This window comes from Xenopus laevis, chromosome 6L, assembly GCF_017654675.1.
Source record: "Xenopus laevis strain J_2021 chromosome 6L, Xenopus_laevis_v10.1, whole genome shotgun sequence".
In the NCBI taxonomy this organism is placed as follows: domain Eukaryota; kingdom Metazoa; phylum Chordata; class Amphibia; order Anura; family Pipidae; genus Xenopus; species Xenopus laevis.
In genome coordinates this window covers 20,891,191-20,917,495 of record NC_054381.1, presented here as the reverse complement: position 1 = coordinate 20,917,495, position 26,305 = coordinate 20,891,191, and the positions used below count along the sequence as shown (strand labels likewise).

Sequence of the window (26,305 nt, the reverse complement as noted above, 5' to 3'; positions counted from 1 at the left end):
AAAAAGGGCTTAATATAGGAGACAGAGTTGACATTTGATAAAACAAGCGGCCTTAGTTGGTTCTGCAGCAAATATGAGAAGCAACCGTTCCTAATGAGCTGTGTACAGAAACAATTGTGTTTTTTAATGTGCCCTTCATACTAAACAGTACTACGGAGAGCACACAAGAGCAAGTTCATTAAGTATGCACATTTATGCTTCTACATCTATATTAATTGGCAGCGCTGTATAAAATAAATACCTTGATTGGTGCACTAACGAAACATTAATCGTGATACAAAAATGAACCTAAGTTAGTGAATTACAGTCTATGGAAATAAACAAGCCAAGAGAAAGGAAAAGAAACCCTTTAGGGGATATGCCCATGAGAAATTAAAGTAGGGCTAAATTAAGATTAATAATTAGCAGCCTGATAGATGGATGGCCTCACACACAATCCAAAACTTCCTTTCTGTGGCCGCTGTCTCAGCAGCTGTCTAACTTCACTGTGGGAATTCGGACAATGCTAGCCTGGCGTCTCAACACCTGTTGGAAGCGTGCACTTCATTTTTCTTGCTCCACGGAACGTCAGATGGGATTTGCATGGATTTACTTCCTATTAAGTACAGGCTTTCATGCTTAATATGATGCATTTCAGAAGGAAAATGAACCTTGTTTCCAGTTACAGGACTTGGCCTGGAATTGTAAATGCTACACTGGTTCAACTTAATAACCCAAACCACCCTGATTGCAGGTCTCTTGTAAGTACATTTGTCAGAAACATAATCTGGTATATAACGAACCCTGTTCTAGTTTGTTTAGTTAAGCCACAATTTGCTCCTGTCCAAATACTGAGAATAGGACTCAACTGAAATGCCACCTTTGTGTTGCTGCACGTAATAGCTGGCAGCTTGTCTCACATATAAAGGCCACCCACCTTAATAAAGAGCATGGACAAAAATCTATTACCACCATTGTATCTAGACCACTTTTGCAGTACATGGTTTTATGGACCACAGGGAATATATCTGTATATAAAATTACAAAAAAAAAGCCAAGGTGGAAATTTTATGAGCAATATTTTATGGCAAATGAACAAACTAAAGGGGGCGATATCGGATATAAATTATATTATCATAGCCCTTCCCCTAATGTATAAGAAGAGTGCAATATCAGCTAGATGTCTCCACTGCCCTTTCCCTATCCTTTGGGGACATTGACCATCATGCCCTTCAGCACTTGTTTAACTATAACTTCCGTCATCTCCCAATAGTGTTATGGAACGTTTCAGTTCAATAACAGTTGGGGGCCCAGGTGGGACATTCTTGATATAAAGATTATCTAGATCTCAGCACAGTTGTCCTCTCTCCCATGTCACACAGCCAAACATCTGCACTACTGAAATGTGAGAAATTATCAAAACACATCTAAAGTTTCTTGCTCTGCTTCGATTTCCTCTATATTTGCATTTGTCCCCTGTTAAGAGAAGAAGTCTAAGGAATCTACCAGGAAATCATTGAGGAGAGGTTCAGATTGTAACAGCAGCTGCACAATATATAGAATGTCATGTAATCTCTAAAACAGACCTGTGTAATATGTATATATTGTGCCTCATTTATATGGGGTTATGATGCATGATGTTGACTAACTGCTGTATTTAAAAAAGCAAGTTAGGGAGCCTCAGAGGAGGCAGCATAGAACGTTTATCAGAAGCAGTAAGGGTAGGGCCTTCACCCTCTGATGCTTCATACCTTCCAGCCATTGCCCTGATCAGAAGTGGACATGGACCACATTGGCGTGTTGACTGAGCCCTCGTTTGCAGGTCTTTCTAGGCCAGCAATATGATCCGATCTTTGGCCAAACAAGCAGCACTTTATGTGTAGGGAAGGCTTTACTGGATCAACTGGCAGTTACTATGTACTGTACTGCAATCAGGTTACCTGTTCCAAGGCAGCTTATCACTCAAGGTAGAAGATTTAAAAAACTAACAAAAATCAAACCCAACAACGTTAAAGCCTGGGCACTGCCTATTTACGACATGGCATTGTAAATATCATTACATTGTTCTTTGTGAAATAAAAAGATGCTCTTCCATGGAAATTGCGCTGCTTCTTTAAATCCGAGAGCCACTCTACATTTACAGCCAATTCTGGACTAACTGCAAATGGAAATAAGATTTGGTCAATATATCAAAGCACGTATTAGAAATGAAATGTCAGGGTCTGATGGTATTTGTGCGATTCACCATGTTGACAGCTATATGACACGGAGAAATACCATAGGAGAAATATCACTTGCCTAAGACCACATTTTAATAACACAAATCGAGCCGCGTGTGCCCTCCATTTGACAACGAGACAAGCTAAACAAAGTATAAACTGACAAAATATTGTCTTTAATTAATCAAGGATTATTTGTAGGGGAAACGGCTTCACTAACTTCGAGGGGGGATTAGATTGGCCATGTGCTGACATTTAATGCGTGGCTCTCGGAATAATTGGGCTACAAGCGACGCAAGCAAATAGGAGTCAACAATCAATCCAAACGGAATAACAATTCTGCCCCACCTGACAGAATATATTTGGAACACTTAGTAGGCCGATCGGGCTGAGCAAGTTTCTATTTGATCGTCTACCCAAGGCAAATGGAGCTTTTAGAACTCAGCGGAACATCATTGTTCCCAAACTAGTTTTTATTTTACCTAGGGCTTTTTAGCTCTGCATATCGGTAGTAAGGAACCAATACATCACATTGAAGAATAAGGAAATGTTAATTTGGTCAGCAAGTGATTGTAGGGGTGACATTTGTCATAGGAAGCAGTTCTTACCCTTGCAGCACTTCCATGGGCTTTACAAAACACCATGAAACAAATCTGAATGGGAGATGCTAAAATTTTCCAATAAGCAATGTTAAAGGAGAAGCAAAGGTCTTTTTACTTGGGGGTGCCAATATTTAGGCGCCCCACTATGATCACATCTACTTAACTAAAACCCCAGGCCCGGGATTCTTCTAGTGAGCACCACGGAGCGTTCGTCTTCTGGATTCATCTTTTTGGCTATTTCGTTCTTCTGCGCATGTGTCTGCCCTGGGAAATTTGAAGAAAGTAGAAGCCGGAAGACGAACGCTCCGTGGTGCTCGCTAGAAGAATACCTGGCCTGGGGTTTTAGTTAAGTAGATGTGATCATAGTGGGGCGCCTAAATGTTGGCACCCCAAGTAAAAAGACCTTTGCTTCTCCTTTAACATTGCTTATTGGAAAATGTTAGCATCTCCCATTCAGATTTGTTTCATGGTGTTTTGTAAAGCCCATGGAAGTGCTGCAAGGGTAGGCGCCCCACTATGATCACATGTACTTAACTAAAACCCCAGGCCAGGGATTCTTTTAGCGAGCACCACGGAGCGTTCGTCTTCTGGATTCTTCTTTTTTGGCTATTTCGTTCTTCTGCGCATGCGTCTGCCCTGGGAAATTTGAAGAAAGTAGGAGCCGGAAGACTATCAATCCGTGGTGCTCGCTGGGAGAACCCCGGGCCAGTGCAGTTTTCTTCTGACAGGAGCACCAGCCCGGGGTGTCCGGTAAGTACATGCGATCACTTGAGGGTTCCTAACTTTTGGCACCCCCAAGTTAAAAGAACTTTTCTTTCTCCTTTAAAGCTTAAAAAACGGGTATTTTTTCCAGACGATCATATTAGTCTCATCCTTTACTGGAAACAGGTACGGCGCCGATGCAGAAGGAAATATTTGCATCATTACATTGCTAATTAAATCTTGCATTTTGCCAGCGTTAATAAGTACATTATAAAATATTTAGCACTGAAAACACTATTATCCTCAAATCCGAGAAGCAGCAAGAAAAAAAAAAATCATCTTCACAAATTAGCCGGCTATATTAATCCAAACATGATCTTATTAATGTTAATGTAATGTTTTGGCTTATAAACGAACACACAATCTGCTTTATCGAGCCATATTCAGCAGCTCCCGGTCTGTGGCTTCATACAGCAGACAGAATTAGATTATATACGACTGATTACACTCCCAAGCACAAGGCATTATTAAAAGGCTCAGACAAAGAGATCTGCCCCCTCTCACTTAAGGGCAACTACACGGGATGACTTTCAAGTGAAACTGGATTTGTAAATCCTATTTCTGGCGCTAGAAAGATTTTACCTGGGGAAGGGTGGGAAGGAACATTGCTGTAGATGGGAGTGGAAACCGTGGCTGTACATTAGTAAAATACAAGGAAGTGAGGGTTCTATTTGTACTTTTCTCTTTCCAATTTTTGGTCACAGCGGTGGACTGAAACCCACCATATAAAGGCAACACAGACAAAAAATAAAGAAACATTTACATAAGATGACTCACATGCATACCCTTCTATCTAGATATATCCAGCTAAACAAAACAGCCTTGACGTATCTCCCAGAATTTAGGTTCATGTTCATGTTCTCAGTTTGCAGCTCAGACAAACGTGAACAGAATAATGCTGGTTGTTGACGTTCTTCAAAAAGTCAATTTTTTTTCTTTTTTCCCTGCAAAACCACGCCGATTCTAAAATGCGCTGTGTAATTACATGGTATGCAAACTACCCCTAATTTGCACAGATTAAAAGAGACTGACAGTTGCTGCAATTTGCTGCCATCTAAGGGCTCATTTCCACGGTTTTCCCAACCTTGAGTGTCCAACACACAGTCACATTGTTTACGGAGCATACGGAAGCTTGTGATCTTCGAAGAGGTAACGCTTGGGTAAGTAATGTTTCTGCGCATTTTTGTAACATGTTGAGTAATAAACGCAATAGAATTTTTGAGAGTTGCCATTTTGGATGCTGACTGTTGACCTGAAGGAATCAGATTTGAAGCTAATTAAAGTGCACAGGACATAAAGTAAATCCTACAGAAGCCTCCTGAGATGTGTACATATATGGTATCTTCAATGACACAAATCATTAATTTATTCTGTAATGTCACTGTGATACTGTGTTAGTGAGACTGTAAATCAAGGGGGCTGCACCATTCTTTGACCAATTCTATATACTGATAATCCAGTGAGAGCAAACCTTTTGCATGACACTCATAACTCATCTGTAGTACTGTATTTAATACGAGCAATATCCCCCAGCAGGTACAACTTGATAGGAACTCTCTGAAGAGGACAAGAGCACACTTAAAGGGTTGTTCCTGCTACCTTAAAGGGATATTGCTTTCAGAATACAAAGTGCAGGGATTTTACCTGAAAACCTTTGGAAATATTATATAAAGTAGCGTGGCATTGGGACAGAACACTTTACAACTTACTTATAGTTATTGGCACTTTATGTTTACATGGGGGAATTACTCAACTCTTTCAATATCCTTTCTGGACTGTTACGATTGGGCTTTCAGATATATTTTTCAGATTCTTTAGGATCTTAGCACAAGAAAAATACCCTTTATATTAAAGGTTCATAAACATTGACCACATGTTCCTTGGAAGGCTACGGCTGGTTTACCAATGGGAGTGAATGAAGTTGTGGGTTTATTGGTCCGTTTATGAGGGTTCCTCAACTACTATCTGCCAAATCCCATCAAGCAAGGACTGCAATAACATGTTGATGTAGTCTTCTCACGACAGCTTTGCATAGGCAACTATTATGTTGTGATCGTCGACCCAGAGGCTGAGTTATGAGATCAGCCCAATTTGGCCAATGGACATCAGTGGCTATATAAGGCAATAAAAGATGAAACTCAAGCCCTTACTTTATATGCAATTCTTCGGTATTGTATCCCTTGCTCCCATCCAAAGCACCATTCCAATAGTAATGTAGGTGGGAAACGATACCACAAGCACAGAGAACTCATGCTAAAGGTGCCTTTATTCAACACGCAACATGTTTTGAGCTACATGGGCTTAAAGGCACCTTTAGCAGCAGTTCTCTGATCTTGTGGTATCTGTTTCCCACTTACATTACTATTATATAAGGCAATGATCCTCTTGTTGGGTGACCTCACTTAAGAGTAGATCTTGCCCTGTATCCTCAGCTTTAGTTGGCAACAAAAGTAGATAAATACAATTTATATTGTAAAAATAAACTATGCATGAAAACTGAACCTCAAATTTAACTAAAATAACTGGACACTATTAAAGCGTATGACAAAAAATTGCATTTTAATCAAAGGGAGGTTATTATGCAATGAAAGTATTCACTTAACTTCAGGGAGTATAAGACATAGGTATAGCATCTTGCGTAAGGCAGTGGCTTTGTTTTACCGTATATACTCGAGTATAAGCCGATCCGAGTATAAGCCGAGGTACCTAATTTTACCTACGAAAACTGGGAAAACTTATTGACTCTAGTATAAGCCTAGACACAACTACAGCCCTCTCTCCCAGCAGCGCAAATTCCGCCAAAGAGACTCCCCCAGCGATCGACCGGACTTCTTTGCAAAGTTGATGGTGACAGAGAATTGTGCAGAGAGTGCTGTGTGTCATAAAACCATCACTGATCTATCGTATAACCAACAGATGGCGCTGTGTGATATTGCCATCACTGTTAATCCTTTATTCAACCAACAGATGGCGCTGTGTGATATTGCCATCACTGTTAATCCTTTATTAAACCAACAGATGGCGCTGTGTGATATTGCAGTTACTGTTATTCTTTGATATAACCAACAGATGGCGCTGTGTGATATTGCAGTCACTGTTATTCTTTGATACAACCAACAGATGGTGCTGTGTGATATTGCAGTTACTGTTATTCTTTGATATAACCAACAGATGGCGCTGTGTGATATTGCAGTCACTGTTATTCTTTGATATAACCAACAGATGGCGCTGTGTGATATTGCAGTCACTGTTATTCTTTGATACAACCAACAGATGGCGCTGTGTGATATTGCAGTCACTGTTATTCTTTGATATAACCAACAGAGGGCGCACTGTTATTCTTTCATAAAACCAACAGAGGGCATTGTGGGATATTGCAGTCTCTCCCCAAGTGAACTGTTGGTATAGGAATGATTAAAAGTGACTGCAATCTCAGCTACTGTCTGCTGACCCGAGTATAAGCCGAGGTAGACTTTTTCAGCACATTTTGGATGCTGAAAAACTCGGCTTATACTCGAGTATTTACGGTATTTCATTTCAAGCACCCGTTTGAGGTTCAAAATTATCCTGGCACCATAATACGGTTCTAGAAAGGGTTAATTAATGCTACGCTTATACCTCAAACTTGGGTAGTATGAGGCCCACTGTGAAATTATGAATATTCCTGAAATATCATCACTATAGGACTGTCAAATTAAGCCTCGCTGATAAAAGGCAGCGCTAGCTCTTTAAATATGAATGAGCAAAGCAGGAAAATATATCTTTAAATAACAAGCTCACTTTCCTGAAAATGAATATTTATGCTGCACCTTCCAAGATGGGATTTCTTCCCCAGCCATCTTCTCATTCTGGGCAGGATTATTAGACATCGCTACCAAATACACTCGCACAATTACACGGACACACGGAACCGGAGATATCCATTCGCACAATTTCAGCAGCGCATTAAAATCTAATGCAATGCTGCCTCCCAAAAAGAACATTAGTCTGCAAGTATGCCCAGAATGTTAATTATGAAGATAAATATACAACTCTTAGAACAATGTTATATAATACAACAATTCCGCTTTCGAAGCAGGGAGCCAATAAGAAAAGACAAATAAATGTACAGAATTAATGAATGCCTAAGATATGGATAGCACTGTTAGTTTGTGAGCATTGGATCTTACCATATTAGCCCGGGTATCATATATGTACCGACAACAAAAGTGATCAAGCCACGGGCATTTGGGGTTAATATTTTGACTATTCAGGCCATAAAATAAAGATGATTAAAGAAGTAGTAATGGTTAAACCTCCAGGAGGTGACAAGTGTACATCATGCAGGGCTTTACAATAATTAGATATGGCCTGATTGGAATAAGAAGTGGACTGGACATGGTGGGATTGAAGTTAAAATATAATCAGTCCTGTTGGGAGGTGGGATTCACAAGTGCCTTAAAGGAACAGTAACTTCAAAAAATAAAAGTTTTAAAGTAATGAAAATATAATGCAGTGTTGCTCTGCACTGGTAAAAAGGATGTGTTTGCTTCAGAAACACTACTATAGTTTATATAAATAAGCTGCTGTATAGCAATGGGGGCAGCCATTCAAAGGAGAAAAGGCTCAGGTTACACAGCAGATAAGCTCTGTCTGTCTAATGGTGTTATCTGGTATCCATTCGTTAACCTGTGCCAGCCATTTTTCAATTTCCGCCATTGCTCCACAGCAGCTTGTTTATATGAACTATAGTAGTGTTTCTGAAGCAAACAGATAATTTACCAGTGCAGGGCAACACTACATGATATTTTCATTACTTTAAAACACTTACATTTTTTGGTGTTACTGTTCCTTTAAGCCAAAGATATTGCAGCTTGGTCTCACAACCAGTTTAGCGGGATGTGCTGACTATTGTATAGAAAGAAGCAAGCATGTATAAACATTTAGAACAATGATCCCCAACCAGTAGCTCGTGAGTAACATGTTGCTCTCCAACCCCTTGGATGTTGCTCCCAGTGGCCTCAAAGCAGGTTCTTATTTTTGGAATTTTAGGCTTGGACTCAAGTTTTAGTTGCATGAAAACCAGGTGTACTGCAGGCTGCCAGCACACATAGGTGCTCCCAAATAGCCAATTACATCTCTTATTTGGTACCCCCAGGAACATTTTGGATGCTAGAGTTGCTGCCCAAATATTTTTGCATTTGGCTCATGAGTAAACAAAGGCTGGGGACCCTTCATTTAGACGTATTCTTATCTATACTAGCTCATAGACATTGACAAAAGATGTCCATAAACCTACATCGAAGGCATGGTATCTGGTGTATGAAAATGTGATCATCCTATGTCCATAGGTGGAGACCATTGTCAAGAAGCTCTTCTCCATAATATTACAATTTAGATAATGCAAATATATTAATCTAGCTCAGAGGTGTAACTATAGAGAAAGATTATCTTGTCAGCGCATTGGGCCCTGGAGTTACAAGGGGCCTAGTGGAGAACTGGCTACTAAATGTAGCGCTGTCAACTTTTGTTGAAGCTCACTCTGGGACCCGGAATACTTACTGCACATGCGCAGTTGGATTTTTAAAGAGAAACTGCAGAAAAATCGGGAGACCATGGTAGGATGATGGAAGACTGGGGAGAAGAGGGCTAAAATACCGAAAAAAATAGAGGGAGTTGACAGCTCTGTAATCGTAAGCTTTTAGAAAGTGCATTAATAAAAATTATGCTTGAAACAACTGCCAAAACTATTTCAACACACCAGCTTTTCTAAGCGATTGCTAGTAACTCCGACACAAAGATGGATGCTTGCAATGCAGGCCGTGGTACTTGACTGCTCTGGAGCAAGCTGGAGGGGACCACTTCATCATAAGGCTGCATAATGTAATGGGAAAATGTACAGAGATTTAGAACTGGCTTCTCACAACTCTTGGGGCTGCAATAAATCAATTTATGAGACAATCAATTCACCGAAAGAAACCAGAAGTAGCAATATCTTGATAACTGACTCTATATATATAATTAAGAACATGCATTCAGAGATGCAAAAATAACAGTAAAGGACCTAGAAAACCTAATCTGGAGGTAAAGTGGTAGTATGGACTTTTCTTAGCAACTTTACAGTTGGCCTTCATTTGATAAAATATCTGTTCATAAAGTAGATCATATTTACAATATATAAATATATATATATATATTCTTTTTTGTTAACCTTGAGAAGGAGCACAGTTGGTGTTCGAAACCTCTGATTTTTTTCAATAAATCTTGATTTTTTCACAAGTATTCCCGTTGAGTGCGGAACTATGTTACTTTATTTACCTGCAACCGGGTAAATTGCTAAACAAGTTTAGGGTGTGCTCCTCCATGTTCTATAGATAGATAGATAGATAGAGGATAGATAGAGGATGGATAGATAGATAGATAGATAGATAGATAGATAGATAGATAGATAGATAGATAGATAGATAGATAGATAGATAGATAGATAGATAGATAGATAGATAGATAGATAGATAGATATGGTAAAAAAATTTATGGCTGGCTTAGAAAAACAAAGTTGAATTTATGGTGCAGTGAGCTTAGCTCTGAGATCTGCCATATTATTGGAGTATGTCTGGCAAAATACCAGCCATGCAGACAGCTCAATGAGATGTCTAGAAGAATTTTTGGAACCAGACAGACAATAAGGGTTTCTGCGAAACACAGGAAAGATAAGCAATGTCCAACCAGCTCGGAATTATCCAACAGCCAGCATTTTCTAAAAAAAGCCATTTTCGCTTGGTGCAATGCTCAGGGTTGCGGTTCAACAGCTTTTACAGATACCAAAAACATATTTTGGCCAGGAGGCCATTGAAACCATAAAGGTCCATGGCATACCTTGGAATTGAAATTGAGTTCTTAACACAAAAATGATTTACAGCTCCTTATTGGTCATCCTGCATCTACCTCCATAGCTACCATATTGGACCTCTACCCTGTTACCAATCAAACATTAGCAGGTATATTGGACTTCCAATTTGGCAAGTGCAACCTGAAGAGGAATATGGAACGGTAATGTAAAGGTATGTAGAGATGAAATATAAATGCCTGCAGTTGTTGAAAATTAACTGGAATAAGTGAGGTGAACATGGCCAAACACATCAGTGGGTAGAGGAGCTCATCCATTGAGAAACCGTCCTGAGAAGTGTTTTATCTTCATCAGATAATGGCTCAAAATGTTGCCTTCTGTAAAGAGCCTGTGTACCGAGCAGAATAAGGCGATTGATATATCTAACAATATGAATAGGCAGGCGCAGTCTGTTAATCACTGCTGTCAACAAAAGGAGAAGCAAGGGTATTTAGGCAGAGCATAGGAATGCCCAGAGAGCTCAGCGAGTGTACGGGGAGAGCTTGGCAATGCCTAGAGAGCTCAGCGAGTGTATGCAAATGCAGTTATATCTAAATTCAAGCAGAAAGTGGCCGAAGCACAGTTCACATCAGTCACCGAGAGAACATGGTTATTATACATGCAAGTGACAGAGACATTCAGTATTTACTATTCTCGAGGTGATCTTCCCAATTCTCCGGAAGCTTCAAAAAATGTTAATGCACAGCCCAGACTGCGATTTGCATTATTTTCCCTAAAATTCCAATTTGCACTGCCTGCGACCCGGCTCCAATTCCTGCAGCTGCCACTAACATGCATGACGGGTTCCCTAGCAACAGAATCAACGTGCCCGCTTATTACTCCGGTGGCACCAGAACTTCATTGCATTTTAATACATAACACACTGTGACAGACTGCTAAATATAGAAGCAGCCTTTTCAGTTTTCACATTTAATTCTGTCTCACACTTTATAGAAATGTTTGTGCTGGGAAATGATAATTTAGTTGCTGACAGAAAGTAAACAATGGGCGGTTGGTGTTACTTATTCCCAAGTAGTATGAACTGGCCTCGAGGAAAGGGTGTGTGGCTGCACATGATGGGTGCCATGGACTTTCACAGTGTGCTACATTTTTCCATTTCTTTCCTCTTTCAGTTTTGACCACATTCTGCCTTTTAATCTTGAAATGTACTTTCTTTTGAGCATTAATGTTGGTTCTCACACTGTGCTAAACGGCTTAGCCAAAAGCAGAAACTTATCTTACAGCACTACTGAACATTTTCAAACGGGGGCAATGGCACACAGGAGATCTTTTTCTATAGTTCCTAGTGCTAAACACCTTTCCTTTTTATGGGGCTAAAATTGGTTGCACTAAAAATCAAATGGAAGCTTTCTAAAGGCTGATAGTGTAAGCAAATGCTATGTTATTCGCCTTTGTATTTGTATGAAGCAATAATCATTCCATTGTGGATAAATGGATCCCTTTATAGACATATATCATAGTGAGGCCACTCAATTTTGAGGGAGCTATATAGTTATAAAATGTATCAATGACAGGCAGTTACCTTATATATTTGCAATATGAATTATGGCAAGTTTCTTTAGGTTTATGGAGATAGCAAAATCGAGCTCTACCAGTAGATTATGAGCCGGTAATCACAGCGATTTACCAATAGATTACCTTACATGCTACTTCCCATTCTTCAGGTTTTAAAGAAGAACGAAAGGTAAACTAAAAGTATCGCTCTGTCCTGGGCCCCTTAGTTTTCTCCCTCGGCAACTAATCAACTCGCATGGTTTCCACTACCAACTCTATGCTGATGATACGCAAATCTCTCTCTCCTCTCCTGATCTCAATCCAGAACTCTCAACGCGGGTCTCCTCCTGCTTGTCCGCTATCTTTACTTGGATGTTGTAACGCTACCTTAAATTAAACCTCTCTAAAACAGAAATGGTTCTCTTTCCTCCAACTAACACCAGTAACATCCCAGAAGTATCCATCATAGTTAACAATTCCACTATCACCCCTTCTCCCCAGGCCCGGTGCCTTGGGGTTATCCTAGATTCTGCCCTGTCATTCACTCCTCATATCCAGTCACTTATTTAATCATGTCACTTCCACCTAAGGAACATATCCAAAATATGATCATTTATCACCCAAGATGCTGCCAAAATTCTTATTCATTCTCTCATCATATCATGTTGAAACTACTGTAACTCTCTTTTAATTGGCCTTCCCCACCAGAGACTGTCACCTCTCCACTTCATAATGAACACTGCTGCGAGGCTTATACACTTCAGCAACCGCTCCTCCTCGGCCATGCCACTCCCTGCACTGGCTTCCACTACTTTTCAGAATAAAATTAATGACCCTGACATTCAAAGCACTTAACTCCACCCCACCATACATCTCTGAGCTAATCTCTATATACTAACCCAACCAACCACTTACTACGCTCCTCTATTGACCTGCTAATCAACTCTTGTCTCATTACCTCCTCACATTCAAGACTTAACAAGGGCTGCACCTCTAATCTGGAATTCTCTCTTACGGTCTGTCCGACTTTCTCCCAACCTTTCTGCTTTCAAGAAATCTCTTAAAACGCAATTATTATTATTTTTATGTATGGTTGCAAGCATAAAGCATGGATTAATGTCATTGAGTCACATGACATTACTTAATTAGACTGAGGCCATACTGAGGCCATATTTACTATGCTAGTGATACAAATTTGCCCCAGGTGTCTGGAGGCCATGCTCTTATGACTGATGAGATCACATTTAAAAAGAACGTATTTACCCTAATAAATGCTGGTTAGCTGTAAACACTATACGCTACAGAGCTACAGGCTGAATTAGTGCATTGGGATGAGAATGGACGCAAAGTAATTGCTCAACAAACATCAATCAGCTGTCCAGCCGCTCAAAGATTGAGAATAATGTAAAAGGAAAATGTACCATTTTAGGCACTTTTAGTGTAAATATGGGCCGTAAATACAAGTTTCATTTAAAATGCTGTGGTCATCGGAAGAACCACACTCAGAAGGCGATAGCAAATTATACATGCAAAGTAATGAATCTTTCAGTTAACATTAGACCAGCAGAGAAGCCTAAAATATGTCTGCAATAACTATAAATGTCCTATTAATCCTCAGCTACAGTGTTATTTATGCAAACTCATTCTCACATATATAAAAATATAACTATACAAATTCTAACATTTAAAAAAAATAAATAAATAAACTTTTCTGGTTGCTGGGGTCACTCTCTAAACCAATCAGAAGGCAGATTAATCCTGAATTTTAGTTAATATTGTTATTTCTAATATATATATTTTTTATCACACCCTCTCCTATTCTGCTTCAGTCTGTCTTTCAAATACGCACTTACAAAAGAGTCCTTCTGCTTTATTTTTATGTAAAATAAGGAATGGGGGTTGTCACAGTGCTTTACTATACTCTTTGTAGGTTATAGTAATTTATAGTAAACATACTCAGCTTCTGATGCCCTGGGGAGGGCACCCTTTCTCTGTGTTTTTTTTCCCTTGTTGTATGTTCAGGCCACTGCTTTTCATAATATCTGTTAAAGTTTGGCCACTAGCGAGTTGGTCATAAGCAGCTGTACAACCAGATTCCTGTTAAACATCAAAATCCATTTAATGATTCATCATATATTGATGAGCACTAGGGGGAGCTATTCTGCACAATCTCTACTGAGGGAAGGATCTTTATAAAATCCCCTGATATAGAGTCCTGCAGCGGGTCAGGTACCCATGGGTTACCTGCAAAAACCTGTGGTACCCTGCGGGTTGCAGGTAGAATTTTCGGGAGCGGGTATAGACGCTGTTCAGCGGTTCTTCTCAATAGCGAGTTTTACTCCTTTTTTCTGATCAACTTCCAGTGATGTCACTTCCAGTTTACGACAGAGATTCCTGTTTCTTGATGGTCAGCGGGTCGCGGATCGGGTTTGCGGATAAGGTACTTGCGGGCCGGGTAGCATGTTGCGGGTCCAGGTTGCTGGTCGTGTTTAACAAATTGGTTCCTTAGAGGACTCTACCCTGATATACCCAAGCACACTGGAGTTTAATAATGCACAATTGTATTTTATAGGTCACTATACAAGACAAACTTACAGTGGTAAGCAAATTCTAAACAATGGATGTTGCAGAACTACAGCTCAAGACATATCTGTCAGCAGGATGATGGCAGTTGCAGTTTAATGATAGATGGAAACAGTGGCGTAACTACCAGGGGAGCAGGGGGTGCAATTGGGCCAGGGCCCGCACCCCTGCAGGGCCCCCATGCAGTCACGCGCCCACTGGAGTCGGCTGCAGCTGCACGGATGAGGGTGGGGGCGGGGCCCGGCTGCACGGCCCGCACCAGGGCCCGCCCCCACCTAGTTCCGTCACTGGATGGAAACCATGTGAATCCATTCGAAAAACTTGTTCATGAATTGGCTGGTATATCTATTGGCTGCCACTATGTAAATGAAAGGGAATAATAATAATCATAGTAGTTGGCACATGCAGTTCATTTGAACTGCTTCAAATGAAAGTTCTTTTCTTCTAGTCTAAAGGGGTGGCCTCTGGTGGATCACCGTTCCAGAGCCCACCCCTTTAGATTAGAAGAAAAGAACTTTCATTTGAAGCAACGTAGGGGGTTCTTCACAGTCAGGACAGTGAGGTTGTGGAATACACCACCGGGTGATGTTGTGATGCTGATTCAGTTAATGACTATAAGAATGGCTTGGATGATTTCTTGGACAGACATAATATCAAAGGCTATTGTGATACTAAGCTCTATAGTTAGTATAGGTATGGGTATATAGAATTTATGTGAAAGTAGGGAGGGGTGTGTGTATGGATGCTGGGTTTTCATTTGGAGGGGTTGAACTTGATGGACTTTTTTCAACCCAATTTAACTATGTAACTATGCTTAAAGGGACAATAAACACTCATTTAGACTTGGAGTAATGCCTTTGGGATGATTGATATTTTTAAGGACTAAAGTTTGCCATCAAAGTTTCTTGGAATTGGGACCTGTTATCCAGAATGCTCGGGACCTGGGGTTTTCCGGATGAAGGAAAGGTAATTTGGATCGCCATACATTAAGTCTAATAGAAAATGATTTAAACATTAAATAAACCAAATAGGCTGGTTGTGTCTCCAATAAGGATTAATTATATCTTAGTTTGAATCAAGTACAAGGTACTGTTTTATTATTACAGAAAAAAAAGAAATTGTTTTTAAAAATTTAGATTATTTGAATTAAATGGAGTATATGGGAGATGGCCATCCCATAATTTGGAGCTTTCTGGATCACGGATCGCATTACTGCATTTTCTATAGCAGGTGAAAAGTTACTGCACCCATTTATACAGAAGAGGAGCGAACGCCATCCAGTGCCATTCTACATAATCTGCTTGTTACAGACAGCAGGGGAAGGGGAAAGAACAAGAGAAAAGAAAAACAAACGCTGTGCTGGTTTCACATTTCCTTTGTGTGTTAACACTGGAAAGAACACAATACAGTGGCAGAATGAGTGGGAGGTTTATTGCGAGACAGATATGGCAATTTGTTAAAAAGCTATCACACCTACTGATATAGCAGCCGCTTTCCACCGCCTGTCCTACGGCAGTACATGAGCGAGACAGAGGGATGTCTGGCTGGGGAAAGACAAGCTCAGCTGACTATTAGTCCTATTAGCTGGCTCCTCACTCTTTGCTTCTCTTGGAAAGGAACAGTAGAAACAATTACAGGTATTGGACTGGATAACAGATCTTTCCATCATTTGGATCTTCATGCCTTAAGTCTACTAGAAAATCATGTAAACATTAAATAAACCCAATAGGCTGTTTTTTGCTTTCAATAAGGATTAATTATATCTTAGTTGGGAACAAGTACAAGCTACTGTTTTATTATTACAGAGAAAAAGACAATCATTTTTTAAAATTTGGATTATTTGGATAAAATATAATCTATGAGATAGAGTCCTGCAGCAGGTCGGATACTCATGGCATTAAAAGCAGGTTCCCACTTCGGGAGTGGTTATTGATGCGGGTCGCTGTGTGAGTTTCTCATCTATATTTCTTATGTCATGTTATATTGTCTATATTTTGTCCTATTAAACTTTTACAAAACTTTTTTCTGTCTCCGCCCACTTTTGATGTCACTTCCAGTTTGCAGCAACAGCACTTCCTGTTTAATAGTGTTTGACTGGTTGCAGATAAGGTAGTTGAGGACCAGGGTTGTGTAGTGGATCCAAGTGGGTAAATGTGTGGGTTGTGGTTCAGGTCACGGGCTTCGGATTCAGGTCCTGGTCTCAAAAATTGGTTCCGCGCAGGACTCTACTATGGGAGACAGCCTTTCCATTTGGAGCTTTCTGGATAATGGGTTTACCACATAACGGATCCTATACCTGTATATGAGCCATGGACTGATGGTACCAAATCACACGTCCTCAGTGAAAGGCTCTTCCCACTCCATACCTAACCAACCTATTTCAAGTTCTGTATAAAAACTTTTAGAAACAAGTTTGACAAATTTACTGAAGGCGTTTCCATTCTGCTCAGCTGCATAATTTTGACTAAAACTCATTGTAAGCCGCCATGACATTTTTCAAGTACGGTCCACTTTGTGATTGTGGAATTAAGCATGTCTTATGGACATCTCACACTACCAAGGTTGGAGAACCACTGAGCTTCAAACAATGTAATGTTCATTAATAAACTTTAATTGGCAGATTTAAGTCAGCAATGTGCCCGGACTGAAAGCAGACAGTGTTTTTCTGTTAAGTTGTACCCGTGTGCTCGGATTTCAATTTCAAGGGCCATTATCTAGCTAGACTTTTCATGTGGGAATACACGCAAAAATTCCATTTCAACTAAAATAATCCTGGGCTGCCGTTATCTCTCTAACAGAAATGATTAGTGTCCGCTGCCAGATAAGCTGATTAATAATGGATTGTCTGAGCATTATCAGTTGTGTAAGTCCAATAGAAACATATTCATCTTTAACCATTAGGACCCCACACTAAACTAATCATGCAGACGACCAGACTAATAAGTTCTCATATTGAGAAGTAATTATGCATTTAAAGTGCATTTGCATTCAGGGTGAATGGGGCCTAGTGTCCCAAGGAACAACCTAACAGTGATGATGCCATAGGCAAAAATACTTGGTTCAGTAACTTCACAGTTTATAGTGGTTTGACAAAAAAAAAAAAATAGAACTGCCCGTCTCCATTTCAAATATGGGGTCTCTGAGGCTCATTGTCCATGGTAGAAAGCAGCTGGTGCCAGTGGCCTGTATTCTTGATGCTACATGGGATGCCAAAATGCAAAACAAATACTTTGTGTAGATAGCAAGAATCTGAATAAAGTTGATAGAGCCATAAACAGACTGACTTTGCGGTTATATAATATATAATAACAGCAGGGTGCCCTGCTTTTCCAGCTAGAATCTAGAATTATTTGAAAAACAAAGTCAGTGAGGGTTTAAAGTTGGATCTGTTTGACTTGCAGGAATGAGCAATAGGCTCCTAAATTTCAATTCCAGAATGATGGAAACTGTGTTGGACTGGCTAACCAGGATATCAAGACAAATCACGGTGGATCCCAACACCTGGTCAGGCAGGTGGATGTTATTGGCTTAGCACAGCAGATTTTATCTGCGCTTGGGACTGTCAGTAGTGGCAACGGCCAAGTCAAGTCTTCCAGTCTGCAAAGAACAACATTGGAACATTGATAAGTTCCTCTCTCGATGCTTTAAAAAAGCTGATCTGACCATTTGAGTTGAACTTTAGCATAAAGCTAGCCATATGAAGGCAAATGCAGCAAGCTAATATGATCTACAAGACCAATATCTAGTAGGGCAGTGATCCCCAACCAGTCGCTCATGAGCAAAATGTTGCTCTCCAACCCATTGGATGTTGCTCCCAGTGGCCTCAAAGCAGGTGCTTATATTTGAATTATTGCCTTGAAGACAAGCTATGGTTGCACAAAAACATGTGTACTGCCAAACAGAGCATACTGTAGGCTGCAAGTCCACATAGAGGGGTGCCAATAGCCAATCACAGCCCAATATTTGGCACCACCAGCAATGTTTTGCATGCTTATGTTGCTCTCCAACTTTTTTACATTTTGAATGTGACTCATGGGTGAAAAAGGTTGAGAACCCTTTATAGTAGAGGATTGGGCAGATAACAATTAGGGTTAATCAGGGTGTTCAAACTAGTTAAAGATTAGCTCTTTGGTGACACTTCCCTTCATTTGTCTGTCTTCAAACAGAAGTGCCACAAGAAATAACAATTAAGACAAGGCAAATATAACTAGCTGTGAATTGTTTTAAACTACATTAAACCATGAACCCCCTGAGCATCAGTTTAGTCTTCCCTCATTGTTTGATAAACCTTGCCGGCTATTGTATATTTCATTAAGAACTTGACTTTGAAGGCCATGACATAACAGCACAGGAAAATGTAGACAAAAGCTTGCACCTAAAATTGACTGCTTTCTTTTCGTTACCAATAGCAAAAAAAAAAACTCTACTAATTAATGACTTGACAGCCCTTAGAAATAATCTCAGCATTGTCTACAGAGTGCTCAGCGATGAACAGGAGAAATATGAAATCATGTCTGCTGCCATAATAAATCAGGGCCCAGAAGGTGGTCTGAAGAATTAGCAGGCTGTAATGAAATATTAAAGCGAGCGATTATTGATGAAATATAAATTAGCCTTTTTTTTTTTTTGATTTCCGCAACCTTTGAATCATACCCACAGATCTGTGGCTAATTAAATCAGCTTCAGCACGTTTGGTTGCTTTTTTGCAGGCATCTAGAGGCCTCCGCAATGAAGACTTTAAGGTCAGATTTCCATATGTGCCGGCCTAAAGGTTATACAATACAATGGCGCCTATATATATGTTAAGCTTTTAAATCTGATGTGATCAAAGTTGACAAGCAAATGCACATAACATTTGGTCTTTAATAGAAAGACAATCATATGACTTGCACTCAACGCTGGCTTTGGGGCACAGCAGGCAGCAGATACAATATAAAAATAACAGAATAGTCCACTATGGCACAAGCCACAATAATGGGTACAACAGCTTAAAAGGACGTGATTTTGCCTTAATATGATCCCAGCAATGGTACACCAGGTGCCCATTTGACCGTTAGCAAAACTCCCACCGAGTGACCAATTCATTACAGAATCAAGAATATGTATAGTCCAGATCTGCACTATGATCTGCAGCCAATGGTTCAGCCAATTGATGGAAGCCTTCCTACGGCATCAGAAATTATTTCTCAAAGTTTGTTGTCCCCAGTCTTTCTCCAGCTGCCAGTGGCATTCAATAAAGGCACATCAAGCCATCTAACTGTCAGTGTGGCATTAACCAATGAGACTGATGTAATGTGAGCATCTACTCTGACTTCTAAGCCACGATAACGTGTATTGCCCAGAGAATGCAGGACAAGATGAGTATTATTAAAAGGAACACAGCCACTTTGATTTGCCTAATATTATGCCTTTTTTCTTACATATTGATCCTTTTCAAAGTGATGGGGGTCACTTCGGGGGAGACGTCAGCGATAAAGCAGGAAAACAATTTAAATAGAAATTAAAGAACACAGTGAGACTATTATTTGACTTGATATTTGCTAGTCTTTGTGTAATTAAAAATTTCTGAGGTACAGAAGCATATCTTTTCAATGAGAAATTAATTAAGGTGATAACCTTCAAGGCTTGCTACTCCTTTCAGTACATCCATCTGAGCAGCTCGGAGTGAAACTTGCCTATTAAGTTCCACTGTAACTGCCTTAATGTCACTAAAGCTGCAGAATCCTGGGGATGTCAGAGACTGTGTGATAAGGTACATTTGCTTTTTACACGCTACGCCTGGGAATCTGCCAGTCTGATTGATCCAATGTGCTGGGCTCCTTCTCTATCACTCCTTTCACCAATTACTTTATAGTGCACAGCCATTGTAAGAAGGTGGAGAAATGCTTTCAAGATATTACCCATGCATATTAATGAAGAACCAAACAAATGCCATATTAGTCACCAAAAATTCCCAAACCTAAAGCTACAGCGTGATTACATGTAGCAGAGCGTGTTTTTACCCAGGCCCCATAATCTATTAAGTCAGGCCCCATTACCAAAGCAAAATATGTGCCCATATATACAGAACAGTAGGTGATCCCCAACCAGTTGCTCGCAATTAATGTGTTGCTCTCCAACCCCTTGGATGTTGCTCCCACTGGTCTCAAATCAGGTGCTTATTTTTGAATTCCATGCTTGGAGGCAAGTTTTGGTTGCATAAAAACCAAGTGTACTGCCAAACAGAGTCTCATTTAGGGGCTACCAAATGGCCAATCACAGTACTTGGCAGCCCAAGGAACATTTTTCATGCCTGTATTGCTTCCATACTCCTTTTATATCAGAATGTTGCTCATGGGTAAAGAAAAAAGGTTGGGGTCTCCTGGTCCAGACAATCGTCGAAGATCAAGGCTGTCCTAACTGCAGGTCCAAAGTGCATCTGTGAGCTTTTTTTATGGCTCTCAGACTTCTCAAGAGCTTGGTACGACATCATTTCATTATAGCTTGGTGCCTAACGAACAGGAGCATAATTGTCCCGCCATATGGAAAATGTTGGATAACATCAGCTTAGGTTATTGTGTATACAGACCAATTGGTTATGTCTACTGCAGTTTACTAAGAAGTATCAAGCCATGTTAAGGAGGAAGCAGTTTTCATACACATGCCTATAATGAAAGTCCTGTGCACAAAACAGGCTCATAACTTGCCGGCATAATGTCACTAAGATCACTAAGGTTTTCTAAACTACCTCAGTGAGTGAGTATTCACTTGTTTGATCAACTTAATTTGTATAAACATACTGGAATGAGTTTCGCTTGCATTGATTAGCTTCGGGCCTGTGTCTGTATTATATTACGACCAATAGGAAAACAACTATGAGTTAAGCAGCTGATGAGTGAAGTGACTCATGTGAACAAGGTCGTCTGATTGGTTCTTCCAGTAAAAAACAATTATGGAAAGACATTAGCTGGTTAAGAGCAGCTGTACTTTATCTTCATCTCTCCTGCATGGAACAAGTTGCTTGGGGCCGTTTTCTTGCCTGATTTGGACATGATGGAAAAGTCATTTGTTTCAGTTTAAATAGGAGCTTTCACCTTGATTGAGACATGCCACCAAACGAGTTTTCCATAACACACATTGCTCACTGCCATTTGTGGGCTTCCTTGAGGGGAACTTAGCATGTGTTGCAAATGAATTCCTGATCTTGCTTTCCATTCCATGTGCTTCATGTAAGAGGATAGGTTCCTTAACCTAAGCCTAAAGTATTCTCTCTCTGCAGAGAAATACTGAGCTCCACTTTAAATAGTCAGCCAGACAATGACTATTAGATTCAGCCAGGTCCAAGATTGTTGGCGACGTGCCTACTGATGCCATCAATGTAAGCCACGGTAACAGTTGAGTGTTGCTTGGTTTTAATCATGAACAGACATGACGAAATGAGTCTAGAATGGCGAATGTGATTATCAGGTCCGCAGTTCGACAGGACAATCCCAATGTCAATCAAGAAGATAAAGAACTCTTTGTTAGAAGCTGTGGACCTCACTGCAATAAGGGCTTGATTATTTGCAAATATCCTGTGGGTGCCTCATTCCTGCCATCACTTAACACTGCAAAAAAAAGACCAATTATGCCAAATTGCAAAACTCACTCAACAAGAGCATTGGCTGAACCTCATGTTTGAGCTGTACCTACCTCAGTCCTCTATTTCCCTTAGGGCAGTGGCCGATGGGGAGATTTGTGCCATTATTTATGCACGGCTGTGGGCAACAAATCACCCAAAAACGTGTCTCCATTGGGGACAACTGAAATCGATGGCGGTAAAACCAAAATATCACAAAGTCGTCAAAAGTTTCCCCTCGAGGCAACTTATGGTGACTTCAGGAGAACAAAGTGACACTTTTGTTTCACCGCCAGTGACTTCAGTCATTTCCAATGCAGACACGTATTCTGGAAATTTGTCGCTCACAATCCTGAATTTTTAATCGCGGCCAACAAATCTCTCCATCACTCACTGCCCAATTATTTATGCACGAATGTGGGCGACAAATCTGCCTAAAATATGTTTCCATTAGAAATAACTAAAATCACTGGCTGTAAGACGAATATAATGCGAAGTTGCACGAAATTTCCTACCGAGGGAAATTCGGAAGAAGAGATCGATATGTTGGTTTTACCACCGACGATTTGAGTTATTTTTGAAAAGGAGGCAAATCAAAATTTTTTATAGCAGGAGACAAATCTCCACATCGCCCCTACCATTAATCTCCATTGTAAGCATGATGAATCTTTTCACAGTGCCATTGGTATGAATACGTCCTCCGCTACCAGCTAAACCTTCATATTAATACGAAGTTGTTATTAACTGGAATTCACATATTAATAAACAGTACAATACTTTTGATTAATGCACACAAATTGCACCAATCTGTAAGTAGTCCAGAACCATGAATGGTACAATTAAAGGACAAAAAAGTTTGGAGATAAAGGTACCGTATATACTCGCGTATAAGCCGAGTTTTTCAGCACCCAAAATGTGCTGAAAAACTCGACCTCGGCTTATACGCGGGTCATACCGTAGCCAATCCCTCACCGGCCGCAGATACGCTCCTTCCGCGGCCCCAACACACCTCCCTCTCCCATAGCGCAGGACTGTCTGTGTGATCGCCGCCCGGAGCAGGTCCAGGAGCTCCGGGCGGCGCGTCCTTCCCTGCCGGCGTTCGCTCTCAAAATGGCGGCGCCCATGGCCGCCACGTGGGTAGGCTTATACACGAGTCAATAAATTTTTCCAGTTTTCTTAGGTAAATTAGGTACCTCGGCTTATACACGGGTCGGCTTATACACGAGTATATACGGTAACTGTGATCTAGCAACATAAAGTAAGTCAGTTTACAGTTAAAAAATAAAAACGAATTGCAAATTAACAAAATGAACAAGGAATTAGAAAAATCATTGAAATACTTTAATCATATATTTAATAGGATACTATTTATAAATAATGAGTTATTTCTCTCCCTCTTTATATATACACAGGTATGGGACCTGTTATCCAGAATGCTCGGGACTTTGAATCTTCTTTCCATAATTTAGATCTTCATACCAGATCTACTAGAAAATCATATAAATATTAAATAAACCCAATAGGCTGGCTTTGCCCCCAATAAGGATTAATTATATCTTAGTTGGGATCAAGTACAAGATACTGTTTTATTATTACAAAGAAAAAGGAAATCATTTTTAAAATTTGGATTATTTGGATAAAATGCGGCCCTCAGACAAAAGACCGATACAAGACCGATTTATCAGGAATGATATACCGAGCCAAAAGGGGCAAAGTAAATACAGAGGGTTAGAAGTATTAATGCTGTTAAATTTAAATAGGGCTGATTTAGATTCTGTTACATGTCCTTTAAACTGTTTCCTGCACCCAAAAAAAACAAAACAAAAAAAAAAAAAGCTAATTAGGCTGTAACGAGATTGTTCTACTGCTGTCAGTTTTCAAGAAGAAAAAACAAGTTTCTATTTAGAGGATTCAGTGACACAGGAAGAATTCACTAGTCGTGCATTTCCTCCAGCAGCACATCATCACTAACAAGTGGCCTTGCTATTCTATTTCCAGCAGCCAATGTATCACTGTTTATCTTAATTGTCATAAATTAAATGGCGCCAGCCCAGACACAATTTTTTAACCTTTGTCCGTCAATTTCAAGTCTTGCAACATTTTGGAACAGTACCCCTCCCCCCCTCACATGGCATCCGACTTGCACTTGAAATGTCATGATTTGGGTCACATAGTCCAAACCATTAGTCAGGACATATTTCTGTTGTAAATTAAGGGAGAAAATATGTATTTCAGAATTCCTGGGCAGTCATGACCATCAATGCCATACATTAGCTTCTTATTTCTGCAACAAAAGGAATCCTTAACCAGTTTGGTCACTGGTGCACTTATAGATATGTTTGTAACAATTTAAGATAAGCAAAGAAGCAATTGTAACAATTTAAGATAAGCAGGTCTCTTGGGAGAACTTAGACTCACATCTTAAAGGACAATTCACCTTCATTAACTGTAATATATAAAAAAACACAGAAATGTGTTCAAACTTCCATAACCTGTCAGATTTTGTAAAATGAATAAAGTAATTAAGGGGTGTGGCCACAGAAACAGGCGTGGTCCAAATAAATTGCCGCGATACACACAGAAAATCTTTTGTCCCTCTTTCTATTTCAAAATTGTTGGGAGTTATGGTTTTTAAATGGCATATCATCAAACATAGCAAGGAACTGGTGGAGTGGTGCCCTATGCATAAGGAACTCCCTAAGCCGGGGGTCCTCAACTTTTCTTACCTGTGAGCTACATTCAAATGCAAAATGAGTGGGGGAGCAAAAGCAACATGAAAGCAATTCCAGGGGGTGCAAAATAAGGGTTGATTGGGTATTTGGTAGCCTTTAAGTCAGGGATCCCCAACCTTTTAAACCCATGAGCAACATTCAGAAGTAAAAGGAGTTGGGGAGCAACACTAGCATGAAAAATGTTCCTGGGGTGCCAAATAAGTGCTGTGATTGGCCATTTGGTAGCCCCTATGTGGATTGTCAACCTAGATTGAGGCTCTGTTTGGCAGTACACCTGGTTTTTATACAACCAAAACTTGCCTCCAAGCCAAGAATTAAAAAATAAGATCCTGCTTTGAGGCCAGTGGGAGCAACAGCCAAGGGGTTGGAGAGCAACATGTTACTCACAAGCTACTGGTTGGGGACCACTGCTCTAAGTGGACTGGCAGACTACAGGAGAGTCTGTTTGGCAGTGCACCTGGTTTTTATACAACCAAAACTTGCCTCCAAGCCTGGAATTCAAAAATAAGTACCTGCTTTGACGACGCAGGAGCAACATCCAAGGAGCTGGTGAGCAACATGTTGCTCACTAGCCAGTGGTTGGAAAACCAGGCCCGGATTTGTGCCAAGGCCACAAAGGCCCGGGCCTAGGGTGGAATTCAGGAGTGGCATGCCGCCCAGCTGCCTAGTTATGGGCACTGGACATACACAGGAGATTTGCAAATCTCCCACACGCCAGTCGCCCGGAGCACAGGAAGGAGAGAGATACTGCGAAGGGGAGGGAGCAGGACGGGAAGAGGAAGGAAGGAGTGGGGCTACAAACAAAGCCGGCCTAGGAGCGCTTGGTAAGTAAATCCGGCCCTGTGGGGAAGACTGCCTTAAGCCCATACATAAGTGACCACTATAAGCACTAAATGCGTTAGGCTTTGCCTCTATTTGGCCTTCACATAAAATAAATTTCTATCCCATGTACAGTAGTCAGGATCAGCAGGGGACCGCAAAGGACAGAGACATAATAGAACCATAAACCGATGCCATTCTGCTTCAGCACTACAATTATCATCCTCTTTGGAAAGGGAAAGTTTGCAGGCTAGCAGTTACGTCCAGTCAGTTAAACGAGTTGCCTTTAATTTCCAATATCCCTTATGAACATGGTCCTTCATTTGCAAGGCTGTGAACCATTCTTCAGCATTTGCTAGAGGCCGCTTAGTAATTACACACACGTACATATGCTCACAATGCTTTTTGGAAATACATAAATAACGCGGCAGGGTCTCCTGTGAGCAAATTAGTGCTGGAATGTCTTGTAATAAGCAAGAACAACAGATAATTCTAATCGCAGCAACATAAGCATTTCCTACAAGGATTCCTTTCTGCTACAGTGATCTTGTATAGCCACAGCATCCTGGAACTCTATAATGATCTGCCTTTTTATTAACAGCTTCAGTGCAGCCCATATTCCAGCCTGTGCA

General features: G+C 40.4%; 1 protein-coding gene across 9 annotated transcripts in view; it reads right to left on the bottom strand.

The window, feature by feature from the left end:
* pard3.L (par-3 family cell polarity regulator L homeolog) overlaps window positions 1-26,305 on the bottom strand; it is a 417,717-nt gene that overhangs the window by 74,282 nt on the left and 317,130 nt on the right. The window lies entirely within an intron of this gene.